General features: G+C 39.7%; 1 pseudogene; it reads right to left on the reverse strand.

The window, feature by feature from the left end:
- Positions 1–7,335: 7,335 nt before the first annotated feature.
- Positions 7,336–23,716, reverse strand: LOC117027117 (cerebral cavernous malformations protein 2 homolog; annotated as a pseudogene).
- Positions 23,717–25,210: the final 1,494 nt, after the last annotated feature.

The following is a 25,210-nucleotide window of genomic DNA, read 5'->3' on the forward strand; positions in this document are numbered from 1 at the left end:
TTTATTAAAAAAAATGTTAAAACATCCCAAAAATAAATTAAAAGACAAACAAAAAACACAAACACCTAAATACATAAAATCAGAGGGAGACAATTTCTATGCCAAGAAAGTTATAAAGATTTATGTTTTCAGACAGTGTTGGTTCAAAGCACAAAAATAAAATAAGCGGAAAAACAGAATGTATCCTATTGTGCCTATGCTCCTCAAGACAATGGAGTTCTTTATACAACAGAAGAAGAACAGAATCGCCACCAGTGGTCTCAGCAGATGCAACAGTAGTAGCACAGAACAAGTACCAGCCCTGCAGATAGGACCCAGAAGCCTTAATTCTAGTGGCGCCCATTAAGTATAGATCTAAGTCTTATCTACAGTGGCTGGGCATCAGGTCTGCTCTGTCCAAATACAAGTACGCCACCAGTCGTTTTCAAACAGACACCTAAAAACAAGTCACATGCTTACATTTCAAATATAGCATTGGTTCCACAACTCAGACTGCTGTACTGTAATCAAGTTATTTGAACTATTTTACCTATAAGGCCTATACACTTCAAACAGAGAAGCTGGTGATCAGGGAAATAAAATCTTTTTTCAAAGTAGTATCAACGAAAAAGCAGATTGTGTGATCTGGTTAAGATGGAGGAGTAGGTAAATGCTGTACTCACCTCCTCTCACTACCATATCAAAATTACAGCTAAACTACAGAACAACCATCATTGAGAATTGCCTGAAATCTAGCTGAACTGAAACCCTGCAACTAAGGACATACAGAAGAAGCCACTTCACAACTGGTAGGAAGGTCAGAGATGCAGAACGGCCTGGTCCCACACTTAGTGTGACCATTAAAACACAGGAGGGATATCTCAGTTGTGGAGGGCCTCCCTGGAGGAGTGAGGGGTCACAGCACAACACCAAATTCCCTAGCCCAGGGTTCCAGTGCCAGAGGAGAAGATCCCATAATTCTTGGCTGTGAAAACCAGTGGAGATATGGCTGAGTGAGACAGAAGGTGGCTGTAATCCCAGGCGCTCCACTTATAGGGCCCGCACATGGACTTACTTGTTGAGGGACTCACTCACTCTGAACTCCAGTACAGGAGCTGTGATGAGAGGAGCACCAGGGACGTGTGGGGAGGAATTGAGTTGTCTGACTTTAGGATGAGGGCTGGAGGGGCAGCTTTCCCTTGGACGGAGAAGCTGGCGAAAGCCATTGTTTTTTTGTTGAGCCCTCCCCACTCCCAGCGTGCAGATGCAGGTAGCTGCCATATCTCCATGTCCATCAACCATTAGCCTGATTCCCCACCACACCCAACTTCTGGGCCCACCCAACCTGCTTCCAGTGGCTTATCTGTAAAAATGTCTTGTCTTGGCTCAGGCTGCAGACTGTCCTAAAATCTCTCAAAGGTTTACAAACCCAAACAAGCAGCATCTGGCTTTGGTGTGTCCTGTACCTCTGGCTGAGCAGCCATACACCGGGCACTAGTGACAGTTGGTGTTGGTTTGCGGCTTGCCTTCTTGAGACACCACCTTCTTGAGACACAAGCCCAGAGCAAGTGGTGGCCATCTGCAGATTGCTTTGTGGCTCATGCAAGGTGGCCCTGGGCAGGGCACAGTGGCTGAATTTGGCCTGCAATGGGTCCCCTCCCAGGAGACCTTTTGGCTGGCATGCCTAGTGGCCAGCTTCAGACCCAGCCTGAGGACCACCCAAAGGGCAAACCCAAAGGTTGCACCGGGTGGGCACCAGGGCCCTGGTAAAGTGAATCCTGCTCCACAGGGTCAGCCCGTGCTCCATAGCTCCTCCACTGTAGTCATAGCCAGTCCTCACAACCAATCAGCACTAGGATCAATCTTTCTCATTGATGTGAAAACAAGTAACCAAGGTTCAACTATAATAGGAGGATACACACAACCCACACAAGGAACACACCTGAAGTACCCCATTCAGGTGACATGGGAGACTGCACCACTGAGCCCCACAGATATAAGGCCACTCTCCTAAGACTGGGAGATGCAATAAACCTACCTAATACAGAGAAACAAACACAGGGAGGAAGCCAAGATGGGGAGAAAAAGAAAGTGTTCCAAATAAGAGAACAGAACAAAGCTCCAGAAAAATAACTAAACAAAATGGAGACAAGCAATCTACCAAACTCAGAGTTCAAAACACTGGTTATAAGGATTCTCAGTGATCTCAGGGAGGACTTCAACAAAGAGATAGGAAACACAACAATGAAGATAGGAAACATATAAAAGAACCAATCAGAAATAAAGAATACAATTAATTGAAATAAAGACTATTTTAGAGGGCATTAACAGTTGATTGGGGAATATAATCAATAATATGGTAATAACTATATATGGTGTCAGGTGGTACAGTGTCAGATGGTTGCTGGACTTATGTTGATCACTTCTTTAGGTATATAAATGTTGAAAAACTTGTGTGTACCTAAAACTAACATAGCATTGTATGTTAGCTATATTTTAATAAAAATATTTTTAAAAAGCAGATTGTCCCAAAGATCCCCCTCTTTAAAACAATTATGATCCATGTTGTCCGTGAAGAAACCTAGGCTCAAAGGAGCTTACTGACTTGCTGAAGATGAAAGAGGATTAAAGTGATCCTGGTGATTTAAGCCTAAACCCAACACACCACGGAGAGGAGTGACTCCTCTCATCCTCCCAGGCTTCAGTTTTCTAACTGGTAAAAGTAGGCAGCTGAGCTAGGTCATTCTCAATGTCTCATCTAAACTTTAATAACCTATAATTTAATTAAAGAATATTCATTCAAACAAAGAATAGAAACCAAAACCAATCGCCACAATTATTAATATCATTACAATCAAAAGTTCGGCATTACTAAATGACAGGTACTTCTTTCTCCAAGGGAAAAATAATGTGTTATGTTTCTACCTGTGTGCTCTGGAACCTATGTCCGCTTAGCTTTTCAGGTACTGTATCATATCCTTTTATTTGTGTATTTTCAATCCTCTTCTATTGGCATTTATGCATCTTGCCATATCTTCTCTTCTAGCTCAAAACAAATAAACATATGAAAACCTTTCTTCATAGCTCTCTCTACCCCTTCACAGCCAAACTTCAGGGAAAAAAAAAAAATATATATATATATATATATATATATATTTTTTTTTTACTACACCCCCTGGCTCCTCAATCTACTCTGTCATGCTATGGCAGGGGAAAAGACACTCAATACGTCACCAAAAACCTCTATATCATGAAACCCAAGGGTGATTTTCAGTTCTAATCTAACTGGACTTCTCAGACCATTGAGTACCGTGAACTATGTCCTTGAAATACTTTCTGTTCTCAGCTTCCCAGATATTATCCTCTTCTGGCTTTTCTCCTATTTCTCTGGCAACTCCCCCTTAAAGTCCTTTGTATACTTGTCCTGTGCCACCCAGCCTATTAAATGTTGGAATTTCCTAAGACTAGATCGTAAGATCTCAATTCTTCTACTTGTTACTCTTTCCCTAAGAAATCTCATCCAGTGGTGTTAAATATCATTTGTATGTTCAGAATTTCCACATACTGAACTCTGAGTTCCTGACTATCAATTCAACAGCTCTACTTGGCTGTCTCAAAAGCACCCAAAATTCAACGTGTCTAAAACTAATCCACTTTCCACACCCAAATCCCTGCACACCTGCCTGTTCTTTCTTCATTGCCTAGGTCATTGAGTGGCACCACCATCCATGCAGTTTCGCCATCCAGAAACCTGGGAGTTTTGCTGACAATTTCCTCTCCATCATCCCATATCCACACCAAGGAAATACTTCCTATCTTACTACCTAAAAATCTCTCATATCCATTCACTTTTCTCTATTTCTACCACTTGTAGCCTGGTTAGAATAAATTTCCAGCCATTTCATGGATGACTGCAGAAAACTTCCTAATTGGTCTCTTATCACTTCCCCCACACCCACACCATTCTACCATTTCTTCTCTGCAAGTCTCTTTTCCATAACATATTCAAAGCAGCCTCTTTTTTTTTTTAACTTTTTGTTTTAAAATAATTATAGATTCACATGAAGTTAAAAAGAGAGTACAGAGACAACCCATGTATTCTGCACCCAGAATCGTTACTTCAATGGTTACATCTTACATAAAAGTATGGTACAATATCAAAACCAGGAATTTGATATTGATACAAGATGTATGTACAGGTCTGTGTCATTTGATCACACGAATAAGTTGACGTTACCACCAGTACAACAATCAAGATACAGAACTATTCCATCACCACAGAGATTTCCCTCATGCTACCCCTTTATAGTCAGTCATATCTACCTCTCTCCACTGCCTGACCCCACTATCTCTAGCCCCTGCAACCTCTAATCTGTTTTCCATCTCTATAATTTTGTCTTTTCAAGAATTCTACATCCATAAATATCATCGAGTATGTAACTTTTTTGAGACAGACTTTTTTCACTCAACATAATGCCTTTGAGATCTATGTAAGTTGTTGAACGTATCAATGGTTTGTTCTTTGTTATTGCTGAGTAGTATCCATGCTATGGGTGAATGAATTTCTATAATTCATTTTGGTTGTTTCCAGTTTCTATAAATCAGACTTAAATGAACTGCTGTGTACAGGTGTTAATGTGGACATAAGTCTTCATTTCTCTGAAAAGCCTAAGAGTGCAACTGCTGGGTCATATGGTTTGCGTATATTTGGTTTTATAAGGAACTACCAAACCATTTCCCAGAGTGGCCATACCATTTTTCATTACTACTAGCAATGTATGAGTGAGTCATGTTCTCCACATTCTTGCCAGCATTTGCTTTCATCACTATTTTTTATTTTAGCTGTTTTAATGGGCATGTAGTGATAGCTCATCTTGGTCTTCATTTGCATTTTCCTAATGGCTAGTGGTGTTGAACGTTTTTAATTTGCTTATTTGCCATCCATATATCTTCTTTGGTACAATGTCTCTTCATATCTTTTGCCCATTTTTCTAATTGGATTGTTTCTTATTGTTTCTGAAGTTGCACTTAGAGAATTCTTTATATGTTCTAGATATAAGTCCCTTGTCAGATATGTGGTTTGCAAATGTTTTGTCCCAGTCTGTAGCTTGTCTTTTCATGCTAACAGCTTTTTGAACAGCAAAAGTTTTTCATTTTGATGAAGTCAAATTCATCGATATTTTTCTTTTGTGGATCATTCTTTTAGTGTCATGTCTAAGAATTCTTAACCAAACCCTAGGTCTCAAAGATTTTCTCCTATATTATCTTCTAAAAATTTTATAGTTTTATGTGTTACCTTTAAATTTATGAATTTAAAGTTAATTATTACATAAGGTGTGGAGTCTAGGTCAAGGCTCATTCTTAAGCCTGTGGATATCCAATTGCTCTAACACCATTTGTTGAAAAAAAAAAAAATCCACACCAAAAATACCCCTATTCTTCCTCCACGGAATTGTTTTTGCAACATTGTCAAGTGTCAGTGGCTGTATTTGTACAGAGCGTATTTCTCGGTTCTCTAATCTGTTCTGATCCCACACTAATGGGTCTTACAGAAGAGCTTGCTGATTTATTTAATCATGATTGTTATTGCTGTTAACATTATTATTATAGCTCAGGCTTGTATAATGCTTCATAGAGTCCTTCCATGTACATGATCTCATTTTACCTTCTAACCAACTAGTGAAATAGGCCAGGAAACATTGTTAGAACCTACAATTTATCGAATAAGAAATAGATTCAAAGGACTTCCCATTACATTCAAATTGAATTATCTAGGAATAGGCTTGTTCTTTAACTGTAAACAAATATAAACCTAGGCAAAATATATAAAACACCTATTTCAGTTGTTGGAAAATAGGCAGTGAAAAACTATAATCATTAAAAGAACAAAAGCAAGTAACGTATGACAATTTTTCCAACATTCTTCTTGTAGGCAGTTTCTGGACCTTGACACATAACAGGGGGACCCAAGGAATGCATGGCAGTCTCAGTAAATTGAAAATACAGACATTTCATTTCAGGGATGCTGAGGTGGTTAGAATATATAGGGCAGTACTGGAGAAGAGGGTGCTACACAAAGAAAATGCTTCATAAAATTGCATAGGGCTAGCCTTGAATTTTTGCTGAATATTAACTTGTGGATACATAAGGTAAGTTTCTACAAAGCCAGGTATAGAATAGCTACCATCGGTTATAAGATGAATAATTCCTAGGACTCACTGTAGGAATGTAGCCATAGGAACATTTGCATTCCAACCAGCTAGAGTGAAGGGAACGCACTAAACACCAGGGCATTAGCATAGGCCCCAGAAGAATCATACCTTGGAAGTAGGGTTAAACTGACCCTAAAGTAAAGGCTACTCTTGGCCTGCCTTAATAACATTTAAAAGTAGCCTATAAAGGACCCTGTTGATCTACAAAATAAATACCTGCCAACACAAAATTCAAAACCTTAAAGGAAGGAAAAAAAACCCAGCCCCTCATCACATAATATTCATATACTCCATCATCCCATCAATAATCACTAGACATAAAAAGAAGCAGGAAAATATGATAAATAATAAAGGAGGAAATCAATAAATCAAAACAGACATAGAAATGACAAAGATGATAACATTACTTGAAAAATGTTAACATAGCTATTATAAATGTTCTCGAGGATTTACAGAAAAACATGAATATCATGAGAGAAATAGAAATTATATAAAAATCAAATGGGACTTCTAGAGATGAAAACTCTAATATCTAAAATCATATTTATTCTATTTATTTATATACTTATTTTTCGGTGATAAAAATGAGTTATCATTTTGTGATACTTGATATATTTTGTGTATATATATATATATTTTGTGTATATATATATATTAGGTTTTTTTCACAGAAGAGGGCCACCTGTGCCTGGAGTTCCTCACCCAGCCCCCAACCCAGGTACAGAAGCATAGAGATCCCAGGAACCTCTTTCCCAAGAAGGCAGGACAAAGACTAACCGGGTGCGTGGGAACAGCAGTGCACCCAGGCTGGCCCTTACCTTGATGATGCCGCAGCATCCTTCAACCTTTAGTCACCAGGAAGATCTTAAAGTACTGACTGTCCTCCTCGGGGATGAAGGCCTCGGGCCCAGCAGCAGGAATTTGTGGCTGTCCCCACAGAGGGGCTTCAGGTTGACGTAGAACCCAGAGACCAAGGCCCAGATGTGCAGCTGTCCTGCACCAAGAACCAGGTGTGCAGCGTCAGTCTTGGTCCGGACAGCACTGTTGCCTGGGCGCTCCAAGCTCTCTCGGCATGTCCTGCATGAGGTGGAATGTCTCGTGAGTGTGCATGCTCAGGGAGGCAGGACATGCTGACTTCGTTCCCCTAGAGTTCTTGCACATCCACTCTTGTGGGAGTGTCAGTCACTTTTTGTGAAAGAACAGGTGATAGGCAGGTGTTGAGGCCCCATTACATATTGCCCTGTACAGAAAGTCAGGGGTGGACTCCATGAAAACAATCTGGAGGACTTGGCAGAGCAGGGAGCACTCTTCCTAGTGACCTGCTTCTCCACATGCGGGATCACCAGTCAGGTCGCCTCCACAGGCTCCGCTTTGCTCTCAGACAGAAAGCCTGCAGTGAGGCCTCTGAAACTTTCTGTATAGACTCTGGATGGGGAAATGCCGGGGTCCTGGACTGTTTTCAGGACCACCAGGTGCAAAGCATCATCCAGGAAGTAGGAGATGGTGCATGTCATAGATGGGTACCCTGAAACGGTGTCTTCTCCATCCCTCCAGCCCAGCTTGATATTGTAGGCAGGCAGGCTGATCAAAGCATCGTGATCCTGAGTCAAGTGTCGGGGAGCTGGTGGGCTCTCTGCACTGTCTGTGAAATGCAGGATTTCATTTCTACTGAAGGCCTTTGAGTGTCCTGATCTGGATGTTAACTGACCGAAGTACTTCACCTCTTTCTGGAAATCGTCGCTTAGCAGTCTGTCGGGCTCCACATGCTCAGGGGAGGACAGTGTGCAGAGGATGCCTTTTTGTTACCTTCTCCTGGGCTTTCTATCTCTACTCTTTAACCTTTCAGAAATACTCACTTAAATGGCAACACAATCCCAAGCTTCTTGTGTTTCTTACCTGCTTCGTCAGTGTCACCATCAAAATTAAGTGAGACTAACTATAAATTTTACTGGTCAAATGTTAATACATTAACTATGTCTTAATTCAGTGTTTTATCCTAGTAATAAGGAGGAGAACTTTAGGGTTTTTTTACAAGGAGAGCTATTTTTACAGCTTTTATATACGAAAGGCAGTTGATAGCAGTTTGCATATTTGGTAGTTTATCAAGTTAAAAAAAAAACTCTGCATTTTAGGAGTTCTGTACCATTTAACCTTTAATTTTATTTTTGGAATCAGATTTTATCTATATCTGTGTATAAAAGCAACACTCTTATGCACAAAAGCACGATTTTTGGTAACAAAATAAAAAGGTATTCTTAGATATCATGATATTTATATGTTTATAAATATGTAAATATTAATATTTATCATGATAGATTTCAATTTTTTCTATATTAAAAAATAGTATGTAAGGTAGTTGAAAAAACACTTTCTTCCCTAAAACAACTGATGATTTAATAAGTTTGCCACTAAAACTGAACTACCAAATATCTCAAATTAATTTATAGAAATAGTATGATTTTAGATTTTTAAATTTTATTTAACAGGATAATATGCATAGTTTCCTCTTCCACTGAAGTCCCCCAGTGACCAGGTCTAGAAAACTGAGAAAGAATATTTAATAAGATAATTATTTAATAAAATAAGTCAGATAATTCTAAATTATGTCAACATGTTATAGTTCCTATTTAAATTGTTTTTCCCTAACATTAATAGAAATACTTTTCTTGTATGAAAACATTTAAATATAAGATACCTAATAATTATTTTTTCTCCTCCGTATGTAATTTAAACTCAAATATTTAATGAAAGTTTTAAAACTTAAAGATGTATTCATCTTTAAATAAGAAAATAAAACCCAATATTGACAATAGTGCTTAAGTTAAAATTGCAAAAATATAAAGTTAAAATTATAATAAATGGTGTTAAGCAGTACATATTCATGCAACATAGGATAGTGTTTGAATAATTATGTTCAAGAGTAGCACATCATTACACATATTTATGAATCATTTCAAATCCTGCTAATTCCAAATATTTTTGTGGTTTTATTGGCATCATTCACCAAGAATTTATAATAGTTTTATTCATAAAATACTCTTATTTTATAATATCAATGAAAGTTTTTTCCTTCATATTTTATATATTTATTTATGTCTATGCAGTATTATATTCGAGTAAAATAATTATCACTTTATATTGAATGATTACTTCAACTACATTAAATGTTACAGAAATATGTAATGTTGAAACATTTTTCCAAATCAACATTTTTATTTTAGTAACCTCACAAAACTTATAGTAGTAAATGTATGCTTTGATATTATACATTTATATGATAAAACTTTATTTTCATGACAGAACATTTTTTCTACCTTATAAAAATGTTAGTAAAAAGTAAAGATGTTTTTGAACAGATGCTTACAAAGACAAGACAGTCATGTCTATGAATAAAAATAATTCAGAATATTTTCAATCATAATGTTATATTTGACTTTTAAAAGTAGAATATGGCATATCATTTAGCAAAGCTTCATTAATTTCTTTTAGTGATATACAGAGTAACATAGATATTTTTCTGAGTATTTTTACACATAACATTTTGGAAATCAGAGCAAATAAATATGAGAATTCAAAGAATTACGATTGTGGAAACATATTCCAAAGAAACCTGTTCTAAGATTCAGAACACTGAGTGCTCAACGTTGTCTAAACATAATGCAAATGGATAAATATATGTAATTTTTCAAGTTATGAATTCTTCTATACATGTAAAAGTTGTGTATGGAGGAAGGACCAAAACTGATGAAAAGCCAAAACAGGACAAACATCTATATAATTCAAGTTCCTGTGGTCAGCTATTATTACTTCAATTTATCCTTAATATAAGACCAGGGTCAGATCTAGGACTATCAAGATCTCTTACGAATGCTTAAAATTGGTTGAACACTAACTTGCAATTTAGCTGGCATCTGTTTAAAATGTTCTGCATAAAAATTCTAATATGGTATTTGTGCAGGATACAGTTGATTGACACCAGGCCTGGGAAAGTTTTAACCTTATGTCTAAAAAAATTTTTTTAAAAACCATTTGATGAGATTAAGAGCAAATTGAATAATGGTCAGTTACCTTGAAGACATAATTACAGAAATTATCCAAATTAAAGCACTGAGAGAAAGGACTGAAAAAGAAAATGAATAGAGCCTTAGTGGCTTGTGGGATAGTATTAAACAATCTAACATACGAGGTCAGACAATTAAGTTTGCAAGCTTGTTGCAATGATGTTGCTAACCTTTTTGGATATCAGAAGGATTATTCATTATGAATTTGTACCAACTAGGCAAACAGTTAACCAAGCTTACTATTTGGAAGTGCTGAAAAGGCTGCATGAGAAAGTTAGACAACCTGAATTTTTTGCCAACAGTTCATGGCTCTTGCATCACGGCAATGCACCGGCCCACAGGCACTGTCGATGAGAGAGTTTTTAGCCAGTAAACCCATAACTGTATTGGAACACCTCCCTACTCACCTGATCTGGTCCCCAATGACTTCTTTTTTACCCGAAGATAAAGGAAATACTGAAAGGAAGACATTTTTATGACATTCAGGATATAAAGGGTCATACAACAACAGCTCTGATGGCCATTCCAGAAAAAGAATCCCAAAATTGCTTTGAAGGGTGGACTAGGTGCTGGCTTCAGTGCATAGCTTCCCAAGGGGAGTACTTCGAAGGTGACCGTAGTGATGTTCAGCAATGAGGTATGTAGCACTTTTTCTAGGATGAGTTCGCGAACTTAATTGTGAGACCCCACATACTGTGTTTCTTTCCTGTATGTATAAACCTTTTCACTTAAAGGAAGCTCTTGACGGCTTTTTTTGCTTTGGTTTTTTTTTTTTTTTTTTTTTTTTTTTTTTTTGCCTATTCAAATTGCCAGTATCACTAGTCTTGCCCTTTGGGCCATTATTAAGTAAAATAAGGGCTACTTGAACACAAGTACTGTAGTACCTCGACAGTCAATCTAATAACCAAGACAGCTACTAAGTGACTAACAGGCGAGAAGTGTGTAGTATAGCGTGGATGCTCTGGACAAAGGGATGATTCATGTCCTGGGCAGGACAGAGCAGAGCGGCATGACATTTCATCACACTTCTGAGAACAGCATACAATTTAAAACTTATGAACTGTTTAGTTTTGGAATTTTCCATTTAATATTTTCAGACCTCAGTTAACTGCAGGTAACTGAAATAATGGAAAGCGAAGTTGTACATAAGAGGAGGCTATTGAACTGTGAATTCATGGTGTTCAGCCCTATACTCACAGTTTAAATGGATGTATGCTTTAGAGATATTGGGTTGAGAGGAACATCTAATTCACTCCACAGCTCCAAGGCCAAAAGACCTTCTCCAATTAGCACATACATTTATCAGACTAGTAAGCTATCGTCAGTACTCAATCTTGAGAGTCTGGGTAGTTCATCCAGTGCTTTTCACCATCTCCTAACTGCATTTCTGTGGGAGCAAGGAAAGATGAACACAGAGGAGGAAGGAGCGTGAATGTGAGACACTGGCAAGGACGTGCAAATCAGGATGGGACAGCTTAGGATCTGAGCAACATGGCAGATGCTCAGGCATCCAAGACAGGGCACCCCCAATCAGGGGATGGAAAAACACCTAAAGCATACCGGTGCTGACTCTGTATTTCCCCTAGAGCATGGGACAGTGTGGTTTGGTGGAAAGTACATGACTTTTAGAGCCAGGCAGATTCTGATTTGAGTGCTGTTTCATTTCTGGGTAAACTTGGGCAAATGACTTAACCTCTCTGAACTTCTACTTCCTCACCATGCAATTAAAATAATAAAGTTTTCCTTTTGATATTACTAGAAGAATTAAAGAGTCATGACACACGAAAATGTCACAATAAATTTTGTGTTCCTCCCTCCCTTCCTTTCTTCCTTCTTTTCCTCCATCCTCTCCTTCTACCTCCCTGATATATAACATGGTGGAAACAGAAGAGAACTTAAAATCCTTTAGTTTAATGCTTTCCTCATATAAGCAAGAGAAGCAAGAGAGTTGCTTATGATCCCACTGTTGGCCACTGGCAATGCTGGGATCTCCTTAGTCACGTGATCTTTCCACCACACCTATGAGGGCACATCTAGCTGGATAATTAGTCATTTAAGTTCCAATTCCCAAAATGTATACATGCATGCACTTAGAGGTCCAAATCCAAGGGGACGTCAAAAAGGACAATTCTCTTATCTCACATTTTCCACTTAAGAACACCGAATTAGACTGCCTCCTTTTTAAAAAGCTGCTCAGACTAATAGTTTATACAAACCTCTGGTTTATAATCCAAGAGATACTTGATGTCTCCCCATAAGCACCTCTAAGTAAATTCTATGTTCTGGAAGGAGGCAGTACCAGGAGTTCCCAAGATGGAGCCCTCAAACCCTCAAGGGTCCACAGTTGTTCAGAAGTGAACAGTTATCATTTGGGGCTGCCCTATATTTAGACCACCTTCAGATTTGGGGAGAAGAACTTCCCTATTTTGTGAGTCTTCAGGGAAAGCTAGACTCAGAAGGAGAAGTATGCAGAGGTTCCCTTTCCCCACCCCTACAGCTAGGAGTGGGTCAGGTGACATATGTTCTGCCAATCAGATATTCCCATCAGACCATGCTCCTTAAGTCAGTGGTACTCAGATTAAAATTCCAGGCTGCATCATTAGGAACAGCAATATAGCATTCATGGCAATAGTGTCTTGAGCTGTGCTTCTCAACCTTTTTATCATTATTGCTTTCCTAAGGAGACTTTTTAGACATTTTTCCCTATATTGCCCTCCCATTAAATTTTAAGACAACAGATACACTATCTATCTGTTTATGTCCATGCTTTATACATAAAGCGTAGGATGGATGTTATGTTTACCCCTTGGAGGGAGGTGATATCACCCTGTTGAGAATGCATGGTCTAGAAGCTTTGAGATCCCCACCAGATGTCCCTGTGAATTGATAATGGTGATGTATCTTATTCTCTAGTGTCTCTTGTCCCCTACTCATTTTCACAGCCTGGATCTTTATCCATCTGTGACTTCCCTGGGATTTTTCCAACAAGATCCTATCTTAGTTTGGATTTTCCTGGAAGCAGACTCTGAGACAAAGATTTGAGTGCAAGTTGTTTATTTGGGAGGTGATCCCAAGAAAATCCAGCAGGAGAGTGGGAAAGTGAAACAGGGAGGAGAAGGGAGCAAAACAATGGTTACATTACCAAGCCAGTTACCACCACGGAGCTCGAACCCAGGAGGGTGCCCTAGGAAAGAGAGGAAGACACACGCCAGAAACATCCTAACCCAAGGGACAAGGCAGCTGGAGAGTTTATACGCCAATCCCCACCAGTAGTTGAATGCTAGTACTTCCCCACCCTTCTAGTCTGCTGTGCAGAAACAGAGCAGCTCTGGAGACCAGAGAAAGTCTTCAGATAAAGGACATACATGCTGGCTGCTAGAAGTCTGGTATGTGTACACTGAAGTGAAAAGGATCAAAGGGACATGGTCAGGACACTGACATTGAAAGACAGATGAAAAGTACAAGTCATGGACTTCAACTAAGGATTTCTATGACTGAGTCAAAAGAATGAGGCTGAGGTAGCTGGAAACCAAGGGCAGAGTTTGACCTGAGGTTACGAAATTACACTATCAGTTGATCTCACAGCATCATGATGTTTCTCTCGTATGTGTAAGGACATTGATTAGAAGAGAAATAGAATGGGATATACGGGAAGATTTAAAGCCCTCCAGTTTTCCCAACCCTCAACCCACTCTTAACCCCACTCCCCACCCCTCGCCTCCATTAGCATCCTCTTCTTCCTTGTCTGATTCGGCTCTTCATGCCTGTCCTGAGGACATTGCTACCTTTTCCCAGAGGCCATTAGTTACGTTGGAGGTGGGAGGCAGATTCTCTTCATTCTTTATCCCCGCACACCACCACCACTCCTACACAAGATACCATCAATCCTTGATATCTCCAGACATGTAACTAAAGTCAGAACCCAGCATTTCCTGGGGGAGAAAGGAGATTTACAAAGTCAAACCCAATAGGAGATTTATCCACAAAAAGGCTTATAGGGCTTTACTCAAGTAGATAGGCAAAGATCTCAGAATGTGTGAGGAAAGGAATTCTCAAGGCTATTGATCAAAGAGAAACAAATATCATTTTGATCAGGATAAATATGGGTACATTCACCAATGATTCTGAATGCAGTGATGCTAGCTCGAGTAGCTGAGTGTGATTCTGATAGTTCATTTGCTGGCTAAGGAAGAAATGGGCTCAACTGGAAGTGCAGTCTGGGGAAAGTTCCGATGCCAGAAATGGTGTGTCTCAGTAGAAGAAAAGAATTCAAAGTTGTTGAGAGATAGGAAGGTAGCTGTAGATTTAGCTCTATAGATGATCTCATCATCACGGTCTGAGATACACACCGGTGAGGGAACACCAGCAGCTTTGGAAAGCAGCATAGTGGCTGTTCTTTATGGGCCGGGGATAATGGTAGAAGAAACTGCCAGTGAAGAGGGCTCCTTGATTATGATGAACAGGGAACATCCCAAAGTGGCAAAGGAGAAGTACTTACACCAGAACAGTCAGATACAAATGCGTATGGTTATCTCAGGAGGTACTTAAGGCTCATCAGGATACATTGATTTGCTGAATTTTAGAGTGTGATAGATTAACCATGGGGTTTCTGGCCTAGCTGGATGTACATAACTAAGAAAAAATGTCAGGTCTGGTGAATCCAGGCCACCTACCACCATATCAGAAAGTTCAGGCCATTTCTAAATCCCAGTCAGTTCAGAGATCTACATCCCTTCTAGAAAGGGAAAGAGAATGTTTACAGAATCGCTTTCTACTAATATTGCAGGTGTATTCTGTGACTTTTCCTCCTAGCCTTCCCCAAAGGTGCTTGTGTCCATTTACATGGGTCACTGTACTGGGAAAAGGAAAGTGCCCAAACTTTTCAGAAACATTCGGTCATTAGCTTTAGGCCAACAATACTTGTAAAACCAGGGGACTAGTAGAGATCAGGTGATTCATAGAATTTTGGAGTGTGTGTGTTGACTTTTTTTTTTTTTTTTTGAGGGGAAACATAATAAACATGGAGAAGAGTGCAAAAACCATGGCGAGTGTTCGTTCCTGTAACAGGAACTATTTTCCCCTCCCTCGCTGAGGTCCTTCCTCCCCTGGATCTCAGTGTCTCAAACTCCATTCCCCCCTCCCACACCGAGGTCTTTAAACTTGCTTCCCCAGTCTGAACATTCTTCCTACCTCTTCTCACCCTTCACCTAATTAACTCCTCCTTATCCTTCGAATTTCAGCTCCAGGCAGGGTTACTTTCTTAGAGAAAATTGCTTCCTCCCATCTCCCCTGGAATCTAGGAATCGAGGTCAACTTCCTTGGTTCAACAACATCAAGGAACAGTGTTGCTTTCCTTCCATCACTTTCCTCAGTTTGTTGCTGTACGTTCACGTGAGTGACCTGATTAGTATCTGCTTCTTCCACAAGACGACGAGCACTCCGAGAGATGGAACCACATGTGTTTCTTCATCACTTTCTCTCTGGCTTCTAAGTAAAATGCCTGGCATGGTGGACACTCGATAAATATGTCCAATGACTGAATGGATACATGAATGATATGCCTTTTTTTTAAAAAAAAAAAGTCTTATAAGAATTAAAATTTGACATAAATCGGCCAGTATTTTTCAGGATCTTTAGTAAGGCAGTACTTTCGTCTGGTAACTGAGAGCAGAGACAGAAAAATACCATCCGCCTCACGACATACACCTGAAGGTGTAATTGTGCCCCTCCAAGACAGGGCCTGGATCAATAAGGTTGCATTGTGATACCCTCTTTCCTAAACAGGACAAAATTTTAACCAGACCATAAAAGCTGGCTTGGAATCTGAAAAAAGATAAGATTGTGTAGAAAGTGATAAAAAGGGAAAATCAAACCATCCACCACCCATCTCACTGCCCTCTGCTTCAGCATCACTTCAGCATCCCATATACTCACAAGCCTGGAAGGGACTGTTGGGAGGGTTTGTGGGCTGACAGATTGGATTTTAATTGGTCGGCAGGACTTTAATAAAGCTTTCAAGACTTTAATTTCACCATATTTCCCTGTTAACAAACTTCAAGGAAATAACTCACTCTGAACTGCAACACTGTGCTGCCAAAGAGCCACCAAAAAAGAAAGGCACATGTTTCCTGAATTTGGGTGAATGAACCCCAACACGCCCATAAAAGGCTTTTTTACTAGCAGAGAGGATGCAAAAGAGGTTTTCCTTCACATTGTTATTTTTCTAATGAAAACATTTAGTGCCACCTGCTGGCAAAATTCACACTGACTTCTTAGCACTCACAGAGTATAACTCTCTCAAAAACTTATATATAAAAAACCCCCGATATCATTAATTTGGTAAATTTCTAAGAATATAGAGAATTTATTATTTTTTTTAATTGAGAAAAATTCCCTTCTAAGATATTCTACCACGTGGGGCAATTTGTTCCTGCAAAGATGTCTTTCCGTGAAAAATTTCTTTAAAATAATATATTTTATGCATAGTTCATTTTTAAGTAGAAAGAAAGACCAGTAAGAGAAGAAAAAAGGAGGAGCTCAGAAGTCCTTAGGCTCCTTCCATCTCTAACATACTATTAATAGAATGCTAAGAAGGTTCGAAAATGTTTCCGATGCTAACATTTGGCCCAGGCAAACTAATCCAGTTGGTCAGCCTGCACTTTGAGAAAAGTCTCACATTCCACAACCTTGGGTAAAACATAAATAGACCCAGTTAGCTCCTCTGATGTTTTATGAACTGGAGCTGTACTTCTTAACCTACCATTCATTCCTGAGTACAAGAAAAACAAGAGCAGTGATATTTAATGTCTGAACAAGCACATGCTACAATTCCAGTTTTAACTAGCTGACATAATTAACACAAATTATGTTTCAGAGCAATCCACCCCTTATAAATCAACGGTGTTTGAAAATCTCCACATGCACACGCCATGTGTATGAATAGCAAGGAGAGAAAGTAATTTTCCTGGAAATGTGTAGGTTGATTAACAGAGACAAGGCCTATCTGCGTCGTACTGCAGAAGAATGTTCACAGTGAAAGCATTACTTAGTGTGCTGGCCGCATTTATGCTGACCATAGGAAATTTGGTCCCAAGTTTCAGCCTGTGCAGCAAAACATCTGCAAGACTTAGCAAAGGTAGTGTTTCATGCACTGGCTAGCTTATCACCAGAATTTAAGTTTGTACTTCAGAGAGAAGAGATGCTGGAAACAGACCAGAAAGAGCCTGAAGTGACTGCAAGAACTTTTAGTTCAAGCCTCTCTTTTTACAGACAAATAAATAGAGGCCGCAAGAGTTTAGGTGACTTTTTCATGGGCCATTATCGAATTATAGCAGAGCCAGATAGAAATAGATGATGGAGGGATAGATGATGATAGATCGATCGATCGATAGATAGATAGATAGATAGATAGATAGATAGATAGATAGATAGATAGATAGATAGATGATAGATAGGCAGACGGGCGATGGATGATGGATGGATGGATGGATAGATGGATGGATGGATGGATGAATGGATGTGAAGTCTCTTGATTTTGCACCTTCTGCTTCTCCCTCATCATCATGCTTGCTCTAACCAACGCCCTCCAGCAAGGTAATGAAAAGCACAAAGGTGATGGAAGAAGTGGCAAAAGCCACATGAGTATATATAATTTACGTCACTCAGACTGGATGTCTTTCTCCTTTGAAGAAATAAATAAAGCCATTAATGTAAAATAAAGAGGTAAGGGAAAAAGCAGCAACTCAGCTGAGCAGAGGGCATGCGGCAAAGCAAATATTGATGTTGTCGGGTGCCTGCCATGTGCCCAGGTAGTTTGCACACACTATTTAATACGGCATCATTGTGTCCATTTCAAAGGAGACAGAGCGATGTTCAGATGGGTCAGTTCTCTGCCATTGTGTGGGACTAAAGGGCAGAACCCCCATGTGAAGCCGGGACTCCTTCACTCCACACCTCGTTATCTGTTTACTTCATCAGGCTGCCTTCTCTCCCTTCTACAACTGCACCCATTCTTATGTGAGACCTGGAGAGGAAAAGGGGCAGAGGCCCTAAAAATCCACTTAAGTACATCTTGTTCCAAGAACCTAAAAAGGTGCTGTTTCTAATAAGCCAAATTAATACACAGGAGCTACTCCAGGCCATGTAACCTGGGTAGTTGTTGAGCTCAGCATTTATTTTTAAAATGTGAATTATTGACTCAGGGCGAAGACTTCAGTTCAAGCATGAATCATGCAGCCTAGCAGACCTTGTTTGGTTTTAGCCAAGTGTGGGGTGTCTGTGTTCACCACAAAACATGTCACAGAGGATGTACACACATACACTCTCTGCCTGTTACAACTGCCCCAGGCATCTCTCTCCTGACAGAATAGAGTCTGTTTCCAACCCCCACATATCCTGTAGGAATGTGATCTTTGCAGAGATCACGGACAGGAAATGACCTTGAGGAAAGTCACTTGATGTCATTCCTTGAATGTTCTGCTGTCAGCTCCCCGAACTGTCAGGAATGAGGTCGTGAGTATCCTTCAGCTGCACAAACAGAGGCCATCAAAGGATTCCTCGGGGGACGAGGGAGGGAGAACCAGCTGGTAATCACAGTCATTCACATTTGGACCAAATATGGTAGGAGGTTGCTTGGTATAGTGATTCAGACAAACTCAAGATCAAACCCTACCACTGCCATTTTCCAGGGGTAGGACATTGAACAGTGTCATGTCTCAGTTTTCCCATCTGTTTGGTTGGCCTCAGAGCGTGATACAAGCATGCTACTTCCTGTTCTTTCTCTCTCCAACCCTCATGATGTGGTTAGAGCTCGCTGGTGCCCACCCCAAACAAGAAACGTGGCCCATACAAAGGGCTTCCCAGCCAGCTTCCCTGCCATCAGGGTCACGCTGATGTTGACATGAAGCAAATCAGCGAGCTTGACAATTAATATAAAACTGCTTGCCTAACATTCTCAAAGCGGCCCATTTCCCCGCAAACGTTTAAGAATCACTATTACACATTCTTCTTCCTCGCAGCTTCCAGAAGTTCCCTCTTCCACTTGGTGACTGTGACCACTTCCATCCAAGGCCTCATCACCTCTCCCCAAAGACTGCAGCAACTCTTCACCGTTTCCATCTCCAGTTGGTCCCTGCCACCTCGGTCTCCACACAGCGGCCAGAGTGAGCTCTCTGACATGTCAACCAAAGGCAGCGGATATTATTAGTTGTTTCCCAGAATCATTCCCCTCTCTCCTTTCAAACAGAGCCTGGATTTTATTCAAGTACCCATAAGTCCCTCCTTTGCCTCTGCCTCAAGGAAAGCTGTCCCTGCCCCCATCACCTGGGGGGTGTAATTGGCCTAAGAGTCAGCCCGTCAGCCTTCCCAGTGACTGGTTTCGTATTGGTCCACACTCGGCTCTGGGCAGTGACATGTGAGGAAAGCGTTTTGGCTATTTCTGGGAACGTGAATGTTCTTCATCACTCTTATCTGTGGGTTATGAAACATGCATAACTCTGTCATGATATTATCACAAAGCCTTATTCATTGACATGTGCTGGTCCCTACTAAGACTGCAAGCTCATAGGTAGACCTTTTCTTAAGTTACTTTTCATCCCATTCCTAATACAGTACCTGGCATATAGTAGGCCTTCAAATAACATTTGTTGAATGAATGAATGAATGAATGAATGAATGAATGAATGAATGAACGAATACTATTATAAGCCTTCCAAAGTGGTGAATTTTCCTAATGTGCTTTCTAATAGACAAAGATCCTAGTTCATAATAAAAGAATATCCACTCGGTGATTAAATTTGGCTACAAATTCTTATCTGTTGTAGCTGTCTTTTTCAGAATACGATGGCCAGGCTAGATTTTAACCTTCTTTCCCAATTAGGAAATTGTTCCTAAGTAATATACACAACGAGATTTCTCTACAGGCTGTTATGATCCCAACAAATCAAGGTTTTAGGACACCAAAGACAAAGAGACTTTGAACACCCTGTCCTCTCCACATAGACAATCCCACATACTAGAACGAATCATCAAAATCAGCATGACAGATAGTCCAGAAGGGATAATGGTGGCACCTGCATGTGGATGAAGTGAGTATAAGGTATAAGGTCTACTCTCGTAATCACCAAAAACATCGAATTAAAAATCCTGTCTGTTCCTATAAAGTCCAGAGGACAGAATGGTGTATACAGATTGCTGTGGAATCATTTGCAATTAAGAGCAGTAACTTAGCTTCTGTTCCTGTAATTAAAACTTGTCCTGTGTGGACAGACAGATCCCTCATTGTGTCTGGAACAATCGCAGCATTCCAAACACAAAGCGAGCCAAAGCAGCATACCCCAGGGCCGGCTCTTTCAACAATCTATCGCTCAACAGCTTCTGGCTGTAGCCAGCTAGAGGACCCAGTTTCCTGCCATTGTTAGCACAGTGAGCCTGGAATTCCATCCAAATGGATTTGACCTCTTTACTAAACAGCAGTGCATATTTCCCTGATTAGTATATTCCTGTGTTTAGATGGGAAGTGGCAGGATTGGGGGAGAGAGACAAGGAAAATAACAAGGAAAAAAAAAAAACAATTTCATTCTATTTATGCTATAATGATAACAACCTGAAACTCTGGCTTTATCCAGAACTGTAATGAAAATGCTCACCCAAATATAAATAAATACACATAAGCCTATCAAAAAATCCTGTGTTATATGTGAGCAATAAAATAACTAGACACCTGGACTCATTAATAAACAGTTATTGTTATGGGGGCTCTGTTCCTTCTAAACAGGAGGACATAAAACATTATAAACAATATTCCCTTGCAATTGTCCTTATCTACATGAGTTCTGTGCCTTCAGGATATGATTCTTTCATGGTGACACTTCATAGGGGCCTTTTGGTAGTAGGTAACTGGGTGATTCCTAGATGTGTAAGGCTACAAGAGCGCTTCACCCAACACCTTCTGACACCACACCCTACTTTTTGCTGTTTCCTCTAACGCTACTTGCTCCTATCCACGTTTACTAAACTTTGTATCAAGCTGAAACGATCTCATATAGATCAATCCACAGATGTTCTATAGTAAATATTTTATGACCACGTATATATTAAGGTCTATTTATAAATGACCCAAAGGCAGAAAAAACAATCACCATTTAAAAAACTTCGAAGTTATCAAAATTTTAAACTTATGTGCTTTAAAAGACACCATCAAGAAATTAAAAATACAAAACCCATAGAGTGGGAGAAAAGTTTTGCACATCATATATCTATCTGGTAAGGGACTTGTTTCTAGAATACACGGGACTATTACAACGCAAGACAAATAACCCAATTAAAAGTGGGCAAGAATCTAAATGCACATTTCTCCAAGAAGATTTACAAATGGCCAACAAGCACATATAAAGATGTTCAACATCACCAGCCATCAGAGAAAGGCAAATCAGAGCCACAGTGTGATACCACTGTACATCCACAAGTATGGCTATGATAAAAAAAAGACAGAAAATAACAAGTGCTGGTGAGAACATGGAGAATTTGGAATCCTCATACACTGTGAATAGAAATGTAAAATAGTGCAGCTGCTTTGGAAAATAGTCTGGCAGTTCCTTAACCACTTAAACATAGAGTTGCCATATGAGTCAGCAATTGCACTCCTAGATATATATCCAAGAGAAATGAAAACATTTGTCCACACAAATACTTGTACGTGAATGTGTATAGCAGCATTATTTATAGTAGCCAAAAAGGGGAAACTACCCACTGTCCAACAATACTGATGAATAGATAAATAAAATGCAATATAACCATACAACGGAATGTTACTCAGCAATAAAAAGAAATGAAGTACATGGGGTGGCCAGTTAGCTCAGTTGGGTAGAACATGGTGCTGGAAGCACCAAGGTTGCTGGTTCGATCCCCACATGGGCCACTGTGAACTGCACCCTCCTTAAAAAAGAGAAAAAAGGAGTGAAATTAAGTACAGTTGTGACCATATAATGACGTTTTGGTCAATGACGGAGCACATACATGACAGTGGTATACTATATAGCCTAGATGTGTAGTAGACTATACCATCTAGATTTGTGTAAGTGCACTCTACGATGTTTGCACAGCCATGAAATTCCCTAACAATGCATTTCTCAGACTGTATCCCCATTGTTAAGCAGCACATGACAGTACAGACACATGCTGCAACACGGATGAACCTTGAAAACATACTAAGTGAAAGAAGCCTGTTGCAAAAAAACAATATTTTATGATTTTGTTTTATTAAATGTCCAGAATTGACAAACAATAGTGACAGAAAGTAGATTGGTGGTTGCCTGGGGTTGAGGAGGCAAAGTAGCTGAATAGAAATTTCTCCAAAGAAAATCAAGAAATGGCCAAAGGGGAATATTTGGGGCTGAGAGCTAAGGGGCTTGGGGTTTCTTTTTAGAATAATGACAATGTCCTAAAATTGATTTTAGTGATGAATTCACAACTCTATGAACCTATTAGAAATCATCAATCTAAATACTTTAAATGAGTGAATTATATGTTATGTGAACTATACCTCAAGCAAAACTTAAAAAAAAAAAACAACTGTTAAGATTAATCAAATACTCATAATGTGCTGGCGAACTTCATTAAAAGAGTACGGAACTTAAACCCCGAATCTCTGAGATCCTGTGCTAATATTGCCCCTGCTCGAAACAGCTAAGTAACCAGGGCATGTTTCTAGTTTCCAGTCTCTGTGCTCACCTGTAAATGAGGAGGTGGACAGATGCTCTCTGAGGACATTCCTGCCCCTAAGTCTTTTAACGGTAACCTCCTCAACAATTGTGCTGATAAAACTGTCTGACTGTTCTTTGAACTCTCTGAAATTATATGTTTTTCCTTTTGGTTTTTAAAATTCCACCATGAGCTCCACTGGGTAGTTAAAATAATAAGTTAATTGTGTTTGATTTCAATGAAAGCAAAGTGTTTTTAAATTAGCATGCTCTGTTTATGTGCTGATAACAGTCTTTTACTGCAGACTGGGTTGGGGAGCAGACTAGTGAAATCTAGACACTTAGAACCAATCAGGGTCTGTGGGGTTTCTCAGCTGAGGACGTGGGAAGCCCTTCCAGCTCCGTCTAGGTAGGACCCATCAGTCCTCCTCGTCCCACCAATGCTAGTCCTTATGTCTCAGTGCTCTCCTTGTATGATTTTGAGTCTGTTAATTCACTAGCCCAGCACCATATAGACCTGCAAGTTAATCATGGCCTGTGGGTGAAGCATCTCATGGCCTAACACTTTTTGGATGTAAGTGTTGTTGTTGTCGTTTTAACTTTTTTTGACTTAATGGAGGTAGGCACAGGCACTCTCCCCACCGAGCTGCCACATAAATCACTGGCCAGATACCTGCTTGACACGATGTAATTCAGCCAAGACTGGTTGCAGAGAGTGAGGAACAGGGTCTCTTGTGTCCCAAGCCTTCACGTTTATGGGGGACATGGCTGCACTGATGTAGAGACTGTTTGCTTTTCCTCTTTCCCATGGCCAGCCCCTTGGCTCTGTTCCAAAGAATCTCCTTTCCCATCAAAACATATATTTATGCTTTTAAACTACAGCTTCAGCTCAAATCCTATCTCCTCCTTAAAGCCTTCTTGTCTACCTACCCTGAGCTCCTCTTTCTCTAAACTCCATTATAATAATGGTCATGAGCATAAATGCACAGAATGGGTCACTAATTAATGTCTGTGAAATCGGCATCCAAAACCAGTTGTTGAGGTCAGAACTGAGTGATGTTTCTCTGCTTTCCCTCTAAGTGCCTAGCACGGTCACAATAGACATTTCATAAACACTTATTAATTGGCTTTGCTAGAAATGGAAGTCAAAGAACACCTACAAAGATGTGGTCAGTGCCAACATCATGAGACAATTAAAATGCTAATAGTTCTTAAACAGATTTCTGAAAATGGAGGTAGAAAATTTCCGGAAATATTTTGGTCATGCCCTACTTATAATCCAGTTAGAACTTTTCTTAAGGTACATTTAAGCATTTCTGGAAATAATGAAGCCATCATTTTCTTTCTCAAATTTATCTACTGGGGGTGAGGGAGGAATAATGCTTCTGTCCATTCATCCTGTCCAAAGATAAGGTCTCCATCCATCTGTGCCCCCTCTCCCCAGGGCTTTAGAACAGATCTGTACTCTGAAGACTTCCTCTAAGCAATCTTCTTGTACAAGTTCTGACAATTAAGTTTGTGAACTTGTTGCAATGATGTTGCTAATCCTTTTTTTGATATCAGAGGGATTATTCATTATGAATTTGTGCCAACTGGACAAACAGTTAACCAAGTTTACTATTTGGAAGTGCTGAAAAGGCTGCATGAAAAAGTTAGACAACCTGAACTTTTCGGGCCAACAATTCATGGCTCTTGCATCATGACAATGCACCAGCTCACACAGCACTGTCTGTGAGGGAGTTTTCAGCCAGTAAACAAATAACTGTATTGGAACACCCCTCCACACACACACACTCACCTGATCTGGTCCCCAATGACTTCTTTCTTTACCCGAAGATAAAGGAAATATTGAAAGAAGACATTTTGATGACATTCAGGATATAAAGCATAATACGACGACAGCTCTGATAGCCATTCCAGAAAAAGAGTTCCAAAATTGCTTTGAAGGGTGGACTAGGCGCTGGTTTTGGTGCATAGCTTCCCAAAGGGAGTACTTCGAAGGTGACCGTAGTGATGTTCAGCAATGAGGTATGTGGTGCTTTTTCTAGGATGAGTTCGTGAACTTAATTGTCAGACCTTCGTACTTACCTTTTTATCCCTTCTTGGTCTCACTAAATCCTCTTCTACAGTATCCTTTGTCTCCTCACACTATTTTTTGGAGTAATAATAATGTTCAGAATCCATGTCATAAATTCTACATTACATATATAATTAACAACTCTCTAAAAAACAGGATTACTGCAAATTACTTAGTTCAATT

The sequence above is a fragment of the Rhinolophus ferrumequinum genome, chromosome 9, assembly GCF_004115265.2.
Source record: "Rhinolophus ferrumequinum isolate MPI-CBG mRhiFer1 chromosome 9, mRhiFer1_v1.p, whole genome shotgun sequence".
NCBI lineage: Eukaryota > Metazoa > Chordata > Mammalia > Chiroptera > Rhinolophidae > Rhinolophus > Rhinolophus ferrumequinum.